Source organism: Suricata suricatta, chromosome 2 (genome assembly GCF_006229205.1).
Source record: "Suricata suricatta isolate VVHF042 chromosome 2, meerkat_22Aug2017_6uvM2_HiC, whole genome shotgun sequence".
NCBI classification, from domain to species: domain Eukaryota; kingdom Metazoa; phylum Chordata; class Mammalia; order Carnivora; family Herpestidae; genus Suricata; species Suricata suricatta.
The window spans coordinates 102,522,193-102,538,540 of NC_043701.1; the positions used below are offsets into that span (position 1 = coordinate 102,522,193).

The following is a 16,348-nucleotide window of genomic DNA, read 5'->3' on the forward strand; positions in this document are numbered from 1 at the left end:
CAGGGATCCACTCCCGGGCCACACTCGCTTCCCTTTCCAGGGGCTCTGTTTCCTGGCGCGGAGCACCGTGCAAAAATCTGGGGGCTCTTTGTGTGAGCGAGGTGACAGCAACATCTGCTCCCGGTCTCCTTTGTTCTAGCATGGTCCTCTCTCTCCTGCCCCGTCCCTTCTCTGCCGTAACCGCTCTGCAGCTCCTTTGTGCGCGCTGTCTGCCCCTACTGAGAGGGTCTGTGAGTGGACCGCCTGCAGCGACACAGAATGCATAGTAGGGAGGATACATTCTGTGAGGTTAGGTGGGCGAGACCACAGGGCTGTGATGGCCGCACTAGGTGGTGGGGTTCACAGTCAGCCATTGTCAGCCAAGCCCGTTGATGAAGATGAGCAGGTCTCGTAGGTGGATCTCTGGTCAGAAAGGGGAAAATGGGGCTTGGAACATGCAAGTGGGAGGGGTCTCGGCAGAGAGTCGTGAGGTCTGGTTGTTTCCTTCCTCCTGAAGAGCTTTCTCTAATGTTTCCTGTGGTGTGGATATGCTGGGGATGAATTCCGTCAGCTTTTGCTGGTCTGAAAATGTCTTTCTTTGATGCTCATTTTTGCTGTCTGTAGAATTCTGGATTGATACTGTTTTTCTTCAGTGTTTTAAGATCGTCATTCCATTATTCTGTTGTCTTCTGATGAGAAGTGAGTGATTTTCTTTGTTCCCTTTTATGGGTCCCCTGCCCCGGGTGTTTTTAAGATATTCACCCTTAGTTTCAGGGTCTGATTACAGCCTGCTGTGGTGTGGTGTTCTCCATGTTTCTACCCTGGGGGTTTCTGAGCTGCCTTCTGCCTCCATTGCGTTGACCCCCTTACTCTTTTCTCCTTTAGTGTCTAATCCTCGGTTAAATTAATCAGTATGTTTTTATTTTCTAGCCTTTCAAATTCCTGTTTATTCTTTTTTTATGGCCTCAATCTCTACCTTCATTGTTTTTCTGTAAACACATTTCGTATCTTATATATCTCATAAACGTGATAGTTGTTTAAAGTCTTCATATCCTGATTCTGTCATTTCTGGTTTGTTGCTATTGGCTGTTTGCCATTGTTTTCTCCTGATTTTGGGTTACATTTTCCCTCTTCTTGACATATCAGGTGATGTTTTACTGGATGCTTGGCATTGTGAATGTTATGTAGCTACGTCTCTGGATTTTGTTTTTTTCCTTTAGAGAGTGCTAACTTTTGTTCTCACCTTTTTTTTCAAACTTATTTATTTGAGAGACAGAAAAAGAGAATCCCAAGCAGCCTCTAATGCAGGGCTCAATTCCACAAACCATGAGATTGTGACCTGAGCTGAAACAGAGTCAAGGACCCTTAACTGAGCTACCCACGTGCCCCTGTCCTCACAGTTATTTATCACAGATCAGTATGATCTTTCAGAAGCTTTGTTTTTCATCTTTGTTGGGGGTGTGTCTAGAGCACCTTTTATTTCAGGGCTAGTTCAGTCTTCATCGGGGTCACATCCGAGGGGTTCCCAGTTCCTAGGAGCTGTGTGCCCTCCCCGTCAGGGTTGCGCTTATGTGGGGACAACTGACTGTTTGGCAAAGACTCAGAGGGACCATGTGTGGTTTTCTGGTTCTCTCTGTGTCTAGCTGCCTTTTTTCCTGTGGTCTTTGCCAGAAAGCAAAGACCTGAAAGGTTTGGGTATCAGAATGCACATGGAGTGTACAGTTACTTTAGTTTTGTGTATTCTAACATTCCTCACTTCAGCAAAACTTTGGGAGAGTGCCGCATCCTCGTTTAGGGAATGGCCATACACATTCATAAACTGTCTTGAAAGGGGACTGACATGGGTATTGTGATGGTCCGTTGTTGCGTGGCAACCTGGTCGGGCCCTATGAGGGGTTCCCTGGAGGTCGCTGGTGTCTGTAACCAGTGGACTTCGGGTCACCCAAGGGGGTCTCACCAGTCAGCTGAAGGGCACTGAAAGCAGAGCCGAGGCTTCCCCGAAGCAGGAGAAGTCAGGCCGTGGAGGTAGCTTGGCTCCCTTCCTGGACAGCGGGCCTGGGGCCCACCAGCTGCCACGGCTGCAGGAGCCCGTTCCTCGTGTGGCTCTCTGAGCTCAGTGTGCTGCTGCTTGTGTGTTTGTGGGTGAGCCCTGCCACCCACCCACACTCCTGTCATTTGTGTTGCATAAGAAAAGCAGTTCTCAGAGGGCTGGTGAATTTGAAAACTGTGAGGTTATACACATGCAGAGGACAAAGCCTAAAAGGAGATAAATGGTAAGTACTGGTTATCAGAGAGTGGTAGTTTGGATTTTTATTATCATCTTTCCATTTTACTATATTTTCTTTTCTTTTTTTCTTTTTTAATGTTTTTTATTTATTTTTGAGAGAGCGCGAGCAGGGGAGGGTCAGAGAGAGGGGGAGACACAGAATCTGAAGCAGGCTCCAGGCTCTGACCTAGCTGTCAGCACAGAATCTGACGCGGGGCTCGAACCCACGAACTGTGAGATCATGACTTGAGCCAAAGCCAGTGCTTAACCCACTGAACCACCCAGGGGCCCCGTTTTACTATATTTTCTAATGTTCCTACAATGAACACGTTTTGTTTTACTAATTGTTTTATTGCATTAAAAATAATTCCTAAAAGCTTATTAAAAGAAGGGATTTGTTTTTGATTTGTGGGTTAGGGTTAGAATAGCTGCCTCAGTGTCTTGTCAAGACCCTAGTTTTTATTCTTGAACCAACAAGTTGTATTCTGGGCTAGAATCAGCATGAGTTGTGTGAGTTGTGCGCCAGTGTGGGTATAGAGAGAAGACTGGGATTTGTTCTGGCAAACCTTGGCCTTGTGCTGCAGGAGCGACCCTTCCAGGGACAGGTACCTTCTTGGCCGTTGGGCACTGACTGGCTTTCCGTGAGCAGACCGGGAAGTTGTGGCTCCCACATCTGTCGTTGCAGTGGAGCCGCAGTGCTGTGGCAGACCTGGGAAGGGAGTGGGAAGCCACCCTTTTCCCTGTTCTACCATTAGCCACACCCCACGTCCCTCCGTTTCAGTGCCCAAGATCGCTTGTCCTGTCAGCTGTAGCTCTCTGGGGTTCCGCTGAATAGAGTAACCACACAGAGCCCCCCGCCTAGTGTGGGCCGCCTGCCCACATGCCAGTCACCTGCTGTCTGGGACTGAGCTGGCTGATTGCTGCTCTTCCTGTTTGCCACCCGTGTGTGGTCCTGCCCAGCAGGGGCAGTGATGATAGCAGACACTCCCTTTTCTCGTTGGACAGGAAAGCCACACAGCCACTTACTGAATTAAACAGATTCTGCATAGGTACCAGGGAAAGACCAAGTAAGAGTGAAAACCTACATCTGTGTGTCTTGTGCGTGTATGCCTGTCATCAGCCGTTGGTTGTAGACTTGCTGAGATGTAGTTCAGCCAACAGCACAACTTGCTCTTTGGCAGTAGTTCTGACTGGCGCCGGTGTGGTCTTGTGAGTGTCATCACGCTCCAGACAGGGTCTCACCCCACCCCCACACCCGGGTCTTGCCAACCACGCTCTGTTCTCTTTAAAAATTTTTTTTTCATGTTTGTTTATTTGTGTGAGTTGGAAAGGGGCAGAGAGAGAGGTACACACAGAACCTGACACATGCTCCAGGCTCTGAGCTGTCTGCATAGAGCCTGATGCGAGGCTCAAACCCACAAGCTGTGAGATCATGACCTGAGCTGAAGTTGGATGCTTAATGGACCGAGCCAGCCAGGCGCCCCATGGGTCTGTTTTCTGCCCCAGAAGTTTTGCAGTGTATGTTTTTATTTGTATTTAATTGCATACTGATTTTCATGTTAAAGCCACATGTATAGTTTTTTTTGGTTATTGAGGGGTTATTTGAGGGAAACTTGAATTGGATCTAATTTTCCTGTGGCTGTGAATTTCATTCTTGTTCCTGCCCTGCTGTCATTGTCAGGAGCTTTCCAGTGAAGTTCGGAAATGCCCCTCCCCGCTGCTTAAAGTGCCTGGTTTTCCTCCTTAGCAGAGAGACAGCATTTGGATACACAGATGTCCGCTTGGCGTTGAGAACGTTCGATGTCTGCAAGGCGTGTCCACAGTGAAGACCCTGGAGGAAATGCTGCCGAGTCCTGGCGTGTACCCCGGGCTCAGAGGACTCCCAGTGCCGGGCAGCTTTCAGAAATGCCACCCCGTGTCACTGGTACTGTGGAAGGATGGACAGAACCCAGCAGCGTCCAAGGCCTGTGAGGCCCCTCTCGGAGCTCCAGGGGCTCCCCTCTTGCATTCTGGGTCTGGGGTCTCCTGCAGTCCCCCTCTTGGCCGGCAGGTGGCACTGTAGGCAACGCAGTGATGGTTTCCTTGGCTAATGCTGGCCAGCCTACCAGAATCTGGAAAGGTTGTGCCGTGTCTGGCTTTTGCCGTTAGCAGTCACAAACAGAATTCTTTAGAAGAAAGGAAAAATTAGCAGGGAGTAAACGATCACCTGGAAATAGTGTCTGTGCCCTTGGAGCTGTGTCTGGATGAGGGACAGGGTGCTCCCAGGCTGCCCTTTTTGCAGGGTGGTGTGTGCCCCGGGAGCACCTAGGCCATCCTCCCCGTGCACAGGAGGCACTCAACAGAGGTGTCCTGGAGCTGCTGGACTCCTGTCCCATCTCTTGGAAGGGTGTGGTGTGGCAGGCAGCTGCTTGCTGCGGTCTCTGGTTTTGGTGGCTTGGCCCTGTGTCTGCTGTTGGATGGATCCACATGCTTCCTGGGAAGGGGACGGCATCGTTTGGAGGAGGGCTTTCAGGTTTCCTAGCAGCACCCTTGGCAGATGCTTTGTTTCTGTCCTGGTTCGGCCGACCCCTGACCTGGGCATGGCCCCTGTTCCTCTGCACTTCCGTCTGCGCCTGCCCTCAGCAGAGCCTCCCAGCTGTCATCTCGTGGTCCACTCATGCTGGCGGTTCCCCCGTGTTGCAGCGTCAGGGCAGCGGCCTGCTGGGCGTGTGAGGTGAGCCCTGGAGGTGTGCGGCCTTGGTCTCGCAGCCGTCTCCCGAGTTCCTGTGTCCCAGAAGGCCCTAGGCGGTGCTGTGTCCTGCCAGGGCGTCTGCTCCTGGTGAGCTGGGTTCTTGGGTTTGTCTTTAAAAGGGCCCGTGGCAGAAGGCCCCTTACTGGAGTCACACGGATATACTGGAATGCCACCCCGCATAGCCACTCCATTGGCTAGTGGTGAGGGTTGGCTGTGGTCCCTACATCACACCTGCTGAGTGCGGTTCCCAGGGCACAGTGATCACTCATGCAGGTACGAGCTCCTGCGAACAGCACTACTTTTCTCAAACGAGCTATTTGTCTTTCTAGTTATGCTCAATGTAGCATAACTGAAAAATAAGTACATAAAGAATAAAAACAGCCCAGTGCTCCCTATTAACTCTTTGGTGCATTTTCTAATTTTTTTCTGTGTGCATAAACGTGTGTTCATGCGAGAGCATACACACTCACGCATAGAAGTTTATGCAGTCATGTGACACCATGACTTGTGCTTTGCTGCCTGCGTTTTGTTGATTTTGAATCCGTGTCATCCACTGTTGAGAGCTGTGTGCCTTGAGGAGGCTCTTGTGCTTGCAGGAGGGTGTTGGCTGTAATCCCACGCTCAGAGAACCGTGGAAGGAAAGCCAGCCCTCCGTGGTGTGAGCCAGGCTTCCTCGGGCCGCTGGTGGCGGCTTGGGCTGTGCTGGGGCCAGCAGCCCATGTGGGGTGGAGGCAGCGGTCTCTCCTCCGACCATTTGCTCCAGAACTGCCCCTTCTCTGAGCCCCCTTGTGTGCCCTCCACAGGGTGTGATTTCAGTCCCAACTCAGGAAAGTCTGATTCAGGTTGTTGGTTACAAGTACTTTTTTCTTTCTGGAAACTGCAGTTTTGTCCTTGTTTTGCAATTAATTTACAGCTCACAGGCTTCATTTTTAAAAGAGGTTGGCCTGCACATCTTACAGCAGTGATTTGTATCGAGTGTGTTGGGTACTGAAACTCTGTGGGAAAAGTGACCTGGCATCCTGGCCTGTGGGCTGGAGGCCAGTGGGAGCTCGTCCCCGGAAGTGTGCTGCTTTTTACAGAGGGAGGGATGGAGATGTAAGCACCGAAGAGGTTTGCTTAAAATCCTGCAGTTAGAAGACAGGGACAGCGTCAGTGCGATTTGAAGCTGTAAATACGTGGTGCCCTCAGAGGCCTGACCTTGGATGCTTTTGCTTTGCTGTGTTAAGAAAAAAGCAAGTATTACAACTATCTGAGAGATACTTTTCACAGGTAAAACCACTAGTTTCTAGTTAACTATTTTCTTAGAACATTAAAGAATGTAACATGGTAGCTTTTCTTTTTTTCACTGAAAAGAAAATATATGCACCTTGCCAAAAATGCATTAGGTAGAATTTAAACACAAAGGAGAGCAGACAGCACTTCGTAAGGACCCCACACACTTGTTGCCAGCTGCCAGCCTTGGCCCCTGGCACTTCCCCTCTGGAGTAATTTTAAAGCAAATTCTGGGGCACCTAGGGGGCTCAGTTGGTTGTGTATCCCACTCTTTTGATCTCAGCTCAGGTTGTGAACTCATAGTCGTGGGATCGAGCCCCACATTGGGCTCCGTGCTGAGCTTGGAGCCTGCTTGGGATTCTCTCTCTCTCCTCCTCTGCCCCTCCCCTGCTCCTGTGCTCGAGCATGCACGTTCTCTCTTGCTCTCTCTTGTTCTCTCTCTCACAAAATAAATGAAAACAAAACAAAAAAAAGGAAATTCTACTTCAGTTAGTGTATAAACTTCTAATTTTCGGAGCGCTTGGGTGGCTCAGTCATTTGGACATCCAGCTTTGGCTCAGGTTATGATCTCATAGCTCATGGGTTTGAGCCCCATATTGGGCTCTGTGCTGACAGCTCAGAGCCTGGAGCTGCTTTGGATTCTGTGTCTCCCTCTCTCTCTGCCCCTCCCCTGCTTGCTCACTCTCTCTCTCTCTTAAAAACAAATAAACATAAAAAAAACCTTCTAGTTTTCTTCTATGCCCTACTTTAATAACAAAGATTTGTTTAAATCTGTAAATAAGGCTCCAGCCACATACCACTTTTAGCTGGCCTACGTATTTTATTTTCTCACAGTTGATTTGTCAAAAAAAATTAAGGGTGCTCGACTGGCTCAGTTGGTGAAGAACTTGACTCTTGACCCTGGGGTCATTGGTTCAAGACCCATGTTGGGCGCAGAGCTCACCTAAAAAAAGCAAACAGGTTGGTATGTTGAGTTTCCCACTAACTGATCCTTATAGGGTGAGTAAATTGGCAGTTATGTTTCGTTTCGGGGGAACATTTTTTGTTTTTTGTTTTGTTTTTTTTTGTTTTTAAGTTTTTTTATTATTATTATTTTTTTTTATGTTTTTTTATTTATTTTTGAGAGACAGAGATAGTGTGAGCAGGGGAGGGTCAGAGAGAGAGGGAGATACAGAATCCGAAGCAGGCTCCAGGCTCTGATCTGTCAGCACAGAGCCTGACGCAGGGCTTGAACCCACGAACCATGAAATCATGACCTGAGCCAAAGCCGGGCGCTTAACTGACTGAGCCACCCAGGCGCCCCAGGGGGGAACATTTTTTGGAAGTTACGAGAGGTTGTAGTGGAAGTGAGGTCTCCCTAATGGGAACCATTGTCCACACTTTGGTGAATGTGTATGTTCTCTACACTTTATTTTTCACATTTACAGGTATATGGATGTCTTTTGTTTCCCAGCTTGGGGGCTTTGTTGTGTCCTCACAGTCCCCACATTGCAGGTGAGGACCCAACCTGAGCTGGAGCTGCGTTGGAGATGAATGGAACTTGGGTTTGCCTTGGGGGGGGGGAGGTGTTCCACTCCACAGCCCTGCTGTCCCCCCTCCCATCTGTCATGCTTGTCCTTGAAGTCACTTCTTTTTTCTTTAATGTTTATTTTTGAGAGAGAGAGAGGGAGAGAGAGAGCGTGCACGCATGCAAGCAAGTTGGGGAGGGGCTCGAAGTTACAAACTATGAGATCTTGACCTGAGCCGAAGTCAGCTGCTTAACCAACTGAGCCACCAGGCACCCCTCCTTGAAATCCTTTGTATTTGGGGCTTTAGAAGACTGACTCCTGGGCCCACTGCTGGTGATCTTGTTGAATTGTGCTTGGTGGGGTGGGAAGCATGTGTCGGGATTTTCAGAAGCTTTCCAGGCTACTCTGTCTCTCCCAACTGCTTCCGGCTATCCCACCTGGTGTAGCATCACTAACCAGGGCCCTGTGGGGAACGTAATTAGGTGGTTTCCGGGTCCGCTGCCATCACCGATGATGCTGCAGCACGATTCTTGGAAGATGCGTATGGTTCTCTGTTGGATGAACTCCTGGGACCGGTGTTACTGGGTCAGAGGGTGTAGTGTGTCTCGTTGTGAGGGCTGTTGCTGAGAGAGAGTGTACCCGTGTTCCCATGGCCGGGCGCTCTGTGCTGCCTGACCCACCGCAGGCACCTGACAAGGCCCTGGCCTGTTGCTCAGCTGCTCTTAGTTTGGGGCATTGTTTTATGTGGCATATGTTGGGTTCTGATTGGCTTTGTGTATGCTTCTGTGGTTTTATTCCTTTTTCATTCTGTTTACTTACGGATACTAAACCCTTTGTTCTACCTGTTTGCCAGGACTAGGCTCTTTTGTTTACCAGCACTTTATTGTGATACATTTTGGCACGTGCTGAACTAGTGTCTCATCTCCCTGTCCCCTGCCCACCCCCTCCCGCCCCCCCGCCGGCTGTTTTGGAAAAATTTTCCATATGAAAATTTTGTTGAAATCTTCATTGAAATACATTAAATCTATGTTTTAAATGAGAGGTAATTGACATTTTGACATCATTGAGTCTTTTGGTCCGAGGGCAGGCTGTGTCTTAATTACTCGTCCTGTTTTTTGTTCCCCTGTAGAGCATCAGTGCAGGAAGACTGTCCTCTCTGGCTGATGTCACCATTAAGAGTAAGGCGTGTGACACGTGGACAGGGTCTGTGTTACTTGTGTTATCGCCGAGGCTTCCAGGAAACGGCATGCTGTTGTACTGAAGGATTTAGCCGGTCAGAGGTCACAGGTGGATTTTCCGCTGTAGGGAGTGTTGGTGCCCTTAGTCTCCACATGGGTCAAGCGTCAGCCGTAGCTTCACAGTTCACTTGCTTGGATATTCTAGGAATACAGGATATTTAGTATTTGTTTCTTAATAATTGTATTTAGTAATAAGTTATATATATGTGTAACATCTAGAATTTTAAACACACCTGCAGTTTTTCTTGCCCTGGAAATTTGCCCTGCGCCCCTGGAAGGACAGAGCCGATGTCTGCTGAGGAGGGAAGCACAAGAGAGGGACTGGTCCGGCGGCCTGGGATCAGTCATGGCTGCCTTGGGTCAGAGGAGCTGAGAGCCGTGCAGGGGGCAGGCCAGACCTGGATGCGGTGATTGAACAGTTCTGCACACCGCTCGGTGCTCAGCATGGCCAGCGCCCTTCTTGGTCCCCATTGGCAGTTTCCCCCACCCCCACCCGCCTCCCCTCTGGTGGCCTTCAGTGTGTTCTCTGTACTTAGGAGTCTGTTTCTCGGTTTGCCTCTCTCTTTTCTTTTGCTTGTTTTATGTCTTAAATTCCACACATGAGTTAAATCATGATATTCGTTTTTCTCCAACTTATTTTGCTTAGCGTTATATTCTCTAGATCCATCCCTGTAGCAAATGGTTAAGATTTCATTCTTTTTTTTGCAGTTGAATAATATTTTGTGGAGTATATATATATGACATCTTATCCGTTCATCTATCGTTAGATACTTGGGTTAGCTCCACAGTCTGGCTACTGTAAATAATGCTGCAGTAAACATAGGGATGCATATATCTTTTCAAATTAGTGTTTTCATTTTTTATGGATAAATGCCCATTAGTGGAATTACTGGAATACGTTTCTATTTTTAATTTGTTGAGGAACCCCTATGCTCTCGTCCAGAATGGTCGCACCAGTTTGCATTCCCACCAGTAGTGTGTGAGGGTTCCTTTTCCCCCACATTTTCACCATATTTTCTGTCTTTTTGATACCAGCTGTGAGGACAGGTGTAACGTGGTGTCTCATCATGGTTTCGATCTGTGTCTCCCTGAGGATGAGTGTTTTGAACATCTTTTCATGTGTCTCTTGGCCGTCTGCATGTCATCTTTGAAAAAATATCTGTCCATGTTTTCTGCCCATTTTTAATTGGATTACCATTTTAAATTGTTTTTTAGGTGTTGATTTATATAAGTTCTTTATGTATTTTGAACACTAATCCTTTATCTGATATGTTATTTGCAAATATCTTCTCCCATTCTACATGTTTTTTAGTTTTATTGATTTCTTCACCATGCAGAAACTTTTTATTTTGATGAAGTCCCAATAGTTCATTTTTGCTTTTGTTTCCCTGCTCAGGGGACATATCTAGAAGAATGTTGCTGTGGCCGATACCAGAGAAATTATTGCCTGTGCTCTCCTCTAGGATTTTTTAAAAGTTTATTTATTTTGAGAGACAGAGAGAAAGTGTGAGCAGAAGAGAAGCAGAGAGAGAATCCTAAGCTGGGTCCACACTGACAGCAGAGAGCTCAGTGGTGGCCTTGAACTCAGAAACTGTGGGATCATGACCTGAGCTGAAATCAAGAGTCAGACACTTACCCAGTTGAGCCACCCAGGCACCCCTTTTCCCTCAGAATTTTGATGGTTTTCTGTCTCACATTTAGATCTTTGATCATTTTGAATTTATTTTTGTGTATGGTGTAAGAAAGTGGTCCAGTTTCATTCTTCTGCCTGTAGCTGTCCAGTTTTCCCAACACCGTCTTAAAAAATTTTTTTTAATGTTTTTTATTTTTAAGAGACACAGAGAGACTGCACGAGCAGGGGAGGGGCAGAGAGAGAGGGAGACACAGAATTTGAAGACAGGCTCAGAGCCTGATGTGGGGCCTGAACCCACGAACTGCGAGATCATGACCTAAGCCAAAGTCGGATGCCCAACCGACTGAGCCAACCAGGTGCCCTCCAACACCATTTGTTGAAGAGACTGTCTTTTTCCCACTGGATATTGTTTACCGCTTTGTCGAAGATTAATTGACCATATAATTGTGGGTTTGTTTCTGGTTTTCTGTTCTTTTCCACTGATCTATGTGTCTGTTTTTGTGCCAGGACCATACTGTCTTGACTGCAGCTTTGTAATATAATTTGGAAGTCCGGAATTGTGATGCCTCCAGTTTTGTTTTTCTTTTTCAGGATTGCTTTGTCTATTTGGGGTCTTCCGTGGGTCCATACTAGTTTTAGGATCGTTTGTTCTAGTTCTGTGAAAAATGCTGTTGGTATTTTGATGGGGATCCCATTAACTGTGTAGATTGCTTTCGGTAGAATAGACATTTTAATAATGTTTGTTCTTCCGAGTCATGAGCATGGACCGTGTCTCCAGTTTTTAGTATTCACTTTTTTTCATCAGTGTTTTGTAGTTTTCAGAGTACAAGTCTTTCACCTTTTTGGTTAGACTTATTTCTAGATATTTTATTATTCTCAGTGTAATTGTAAATGGGATTGTTCTCTTAATTTTTTTTCTGCTGCTTCATTATTAGTGTATAGAAATTAAACAGACCTTTGTCCTGAGATTTTACTAAATGCGTTCATCAGTTCTCATTTTTTTCCAGTGGAGTCTTGCTGAGTTTTCTATAGAGAACCATGTCATCTCCAGAAAGAAGTTTAACTTCTCACTGAATTGGCTGTCTTTTTTTTTCATTTTGTTGTCTGATTGCTGAGGCTAGGACTTCCAGTACTGTGTTGACTGTGGTGACCGTGGACGTCTCTGTTGTGTTCCTGACCTTAGGGGGAGAGCTCTCAGTTCTTCCTGTGGAGTGTGAGATTCTCTCAGGGGTTTTCTTACGATGGGCTTTATTATGTTGAGTTCTGTTCCCTTCAGCCCTATATTGTTGAGGGTTGTTATCAATGAATAGATGTTGTACTTGGTCAGAGGCTTTTTCTGCGTTATTGACATAATCATATGGTTTTTATTCTTTCTCTTATGATGTGATTTGTGAATAGGGAACCACCCTTAAATCCTGGGAGTAAATCCTACTTGATGGTGGGGAATGATTTTTTAATGTAATCAATTTCATTTGCATGAAAATTGAGAATTTTTGCATCTATTTTCATCAGTGATAATGGTCTATAGCCATCTTTTCAGGGGGGTCTTCATCTGCTTTTGGAATCAGGGCAATGCTGTTGGCTCCGTTTATCTTATCCACTCTGTGTCCTGGTGCAGGGAACATGCCTGGCACATAGTTGGCACTCAGTACCAGTTGAGTGAATGATGATTCCAGTTTAAAGTCATGTTAGAACACGATAAGTCTTTGAACTTGAGCACATCTGATGAATGCTGTGACCTAGTAACACTTGGCTTCCCTCAAGTTTTCAGAGTAATGGCTTTTACTCTGGAGCATGTTCTCTTTCTCCTGTCGTCTTTTACGGTGACTCTGTGTTCCTCAGACCCTCTTGTTGGGTCCGGAGGCTGCTGTGGCATTTCCGAGAGAGGTCTGGCGCTCAGCCTCGCCAGTGGCATGAGCCCCAGCAGGTCAGTGCCCAGGAGGGTGCACCAGTGGTGAAGTCTGAGCAGGCCTCGGGCCTGTGCACCTTCCCGAGGGAGCAGGGTCCCGAGGCCCCTCTCTGGAAGTGGCGTCCTCTGGGAAACCCACGGTGGATAGCAGGCAGAGTTGTAGAGTCCAGGGGGCTGACAGAAGGTGCACGGGGCGGCCTCATCTGGACGCTTGCTGTGAGGATCACAGGGGAGGCCCTTTTGGACTGCCTTGCTGTGGAGGGAGCCGGGTGTTCTGGCCCAGGTGGGGTGGTGCGGAGGGGAGCTGGGTATGCGGGCCCAGGTGGTGCTGCGAGCAAGACCATCGCTTGCTCTCCTGCACCCTCCACCTCTGCTTGTTCTGTGGTCTCTGAAAACCCTGCGTTTTTAGGTAATTCAGATCTGCCTAGAAACCTGTTGGAGAGATCACACAGAGAATTCCTGAGTCCCCAGATGCCAACAGCAGTTGCCTGGTGCACCCCTGGTCCTCAGGCCCCCGGTGCCTGGAGCAGCTACTGTTGAGGTCCCGGCCCGGCTCGTTCAGGTGCACATGGGGCTGTCCCGTGGAATGGCTTCTCGCCTGCCCTGCTCGCTCATGTGGACACGTCCTCAATGCTGTTCCCTCCTGCTGTTCCTGCTCAGGGTGCCCCTTCTGGTGGACTCATCCTGTTGACACATTCCCATGGTTTCTGGGCATGTGTCTGTGTTGTCACACCACATGGCATGCAGAACCTCCCGAGCGGGCAGGCCGGCAGCCTCTACCTATGGTTCCAGAACCGGGAGCTGGGGCCGGGCCTGTTCCTGGTCTGTATTTCATTACCCACTGAAACCGTCCTGCTCAGCTTTACACTTCTCGACCACAGCCCGTGTTTCCTTGTGTAAAACGTATGTGCAGCCTGGAAAACCGTGCACCACACGCCAGCCCTGTGTCGCTCAGCTGTTGGCCTTGGGCTGCTGTTTCCCCATGTGGCTGTCTCACGGGGGGGGGGGGGGCGGCGTGCGAGGTGGTGTGGTCTTGGAGCCCAGCACTGGGCCCGTCACTCTCTCCCAGTGGTGCTTGTGCATGGAACACGTGGGTCCCTTCGTCTCTCTTTGGGGGCGCCGGCCGGGGGGGGGGGGGGGCTGCCAACCAGAGGCGGTGGGGATGGGGTGGTGCATCATAGTCCCCGATTGAATGAATGACGCTGCTTCCTCGTGCAGCACTGTTGTGTGGCTGCGTGTGGTGTGGCTGATGGCGGGCACAGCCTGGGGATCGGTGAGGGGCTGCAGGGGTGTGGTGTGGCTGACAATGGGGGTTGGCAAGGGGCTGCAGGGGTATGGCTGACGGTTGGCACAGCCTGGGGGTTGGCGAGGGCTGTAGGGGTGTGGTCTGGGTGACAGCGGGTGCAGCCTGGGGGTTGACAGGGGCAGCAAAGGTGTGGTGTGACTGACAGCGGGGGTCGGCGAGGGGCTGCAGGGGTATGGTGTGGCTGACAGTGGGCACAGCCTGGGGGTCGGCGAGGGAGTGTTGGAAGGCACCCAGCGCCCTCAGGTGTCAACAGCAGCGGCCGTGAGTCCCCACGTGCTTGCACAGAATCTTCATGGGAGAGTAGTTCGTGCTTCCTTCCTGGCACCTTGGGGTGGGGGTGGGGGACAGGGGACAGGTATGGTTTGCTATCCCCGCCGGTCCCAGTGCCCTGCCTGGGCCATCCCTATGTCTCCCCACAGTGTCCCTGTGCTGGCAGATTCCCCGAGAGCTTTCTGTCCACTGCAGCGCTCTACGGTAAGTGGGTAGTGGGATTAGCTGTGACCTAGAAACACTTGAGTGTTTCCCAGGAGACCCCGGGAAGCAGAGGACGGCAGGAGGATGTAGGTTTGATGCTCGTGTCCTCTCCCAGGAGAGCAGACTTCAAGTCCTTGTTTCCTCTTCATGGCCGTGACCTGGTGCCTGCTCTCCGGCATGGTGGGTGCCACACAGGGCGGGTGTGGTGATGACGGAATTCCTGACTGGCTGGCTAGTGCCTGCCCGGCCTGCCCCTAAACAGGAGGACCGGAGAGCCTGTCTGTGCCCTGAGGAAAACAGGCCCCAGGACAAAAGCAGCAGAGCCTGTAGCAGTTAGGAAGGAAGGGAGTAGTCGCTCCCCATGAGGGCCCAGAGACATAGTGAGGTCCCTGCTCTGGCGGATCAGCGGGGCCCTTGCTGGTGACTTTCCTCTGCTGGAGGACAGGATTGTGGTCCTGGGGTGAGACTCCGCGGGCCTGGTGGCCCATCCTGGCTGTGGGCCTGTCTGTGCCGGTGTCTGGTCCCGGCTCTGGATCTCTGCTCGAGCGCATGAGGTGTTGCTGCTGCAGCGCATATTTAGATCTGTTTCCATGGTAGCCCTCCGGCCTTGGAGCTTCCTTTCTCCTGAATCGTAGGTTTTTGCTGGTAATTTGGAAATGCTGCCTGCAGATACTTGAAGGGACCAAGGCGGTAGAAGGGGTGCAGTGGGGCTCTGTCTCCTTCGCGGGGACCCCTGCCTCTGTCTCTCCATGGAGAGGCCTTTTGGAAGACACAGGGGGGTGGCAGGATGCTGGTGCCTTCCCTGCTTGCCACGGGCTCCGTGTCCTGGACCAGCTTCAGGCTCTGCACCCGAGTGAGCAGGCGTGGTTCTCACACCCCTGCCTGCACGTGGGGCCTGCTGCCCAGGGTGCATCTTGCACATGCATCCACACTGGCCCCCGGTGTGCTCTGCTGGGCTGTGTGCGCGGCCTGGCCTTCTTCTGGAGTTGAGGATTATACAGATTACCACGAGGTCTCCAGAAATGACACGTGTTGGGGGAAACTTGGAAATACATGTTTAAACAGGACAAAAGGATTTAAAGCGCCCTGACACTGATAATGACCATTATGTGTCCTCTGGTCGCTGGGGTTGTGCCCGGCTGCCTTCCCTCCCACCCCCCACACTGAGTGTCGGCACCTCTGCTCTGCAGACATTCAAGAGTTAAAGCTGACTTTCTGGTGTAGACTTGAGTCAGCGGCTGTGGTGGACATGACCCATGCCAACAAGGGTCGAGCCCTGCGGCAGGAAGGTGGGTGAGGGCTGTGCCCGTGTGGGGACAGCAAGTGCTATTGGGTGTCAACAGCCCGAAGGCCAAGGGGTGGGAGTGGTCCTCTTTATGAAAGGCCGCTAGTGTAGGTATGAGGGAGTGAGGACCAGGGCAGGTCTCCGAGGCACAGGTGTCTGTGGCCCCTGTCACAACATGCCTGTGAGTCATCAGTCTGCCCCTGTCACCTGGTGACGACACGTTCCCGCATCAGCTGGACCACCAGGCCTTTTCTTTCCCAGTCAGTCTGCGGTCACCTTGAAGGACGGTTGCCTGGAGGAGCCTAACATCTCCTCATTTTGTCTAGAAAGTATATTTGAGATTCGTCATTAACTTTTCTTGACATAAGCCATGAAGCTGCTCTTGTGTAACTGTAGACATGACTGTGTTCTCAGTGCTCACATCCATGAAGGTGTGGGGTGTGCAGGTGTGGTTCTAAGATGACTGAAGTTGCTTTTGAGGCTGTGTCCTTCCCTGGCGTCACTAGGGGCATGTGGCCTGCCTGCTGCAGGGTTCAGGGAGCTGTGGCCATGCATTCCGGTTCCCGGGAGCGCCGTGAATGCCATCGCCTTTCCATGGTGGTGCTGTTTTGTGCCTCCAGGGTGGCCTGGAGGTCTGTGCCGGCTGCAGTTCTGTGGGAGCACAGTGCCCAACACCAGGCATCTGTCCTCCCAACTGGGCCCCCTGCCTCCCACCCTGGAGCTGGGCTTGGAGCTGCACTCCCCCCC

The 16,348-nt window shown here is 50.2% G+C and overlaps 1 protein-coding gene across 2 annotated transcripts in view; it reads left to right on the plus strand.

The window, feature by feature from the left end:
• Positions 1–16,348, plus strand: part of NUDCD3 (NudC domain containing 3) — a 56,693-nt gene that overhangs the window by 5,849 nt on the left and 34,496 nt on the right. The window lies entirely within an intron of this gene.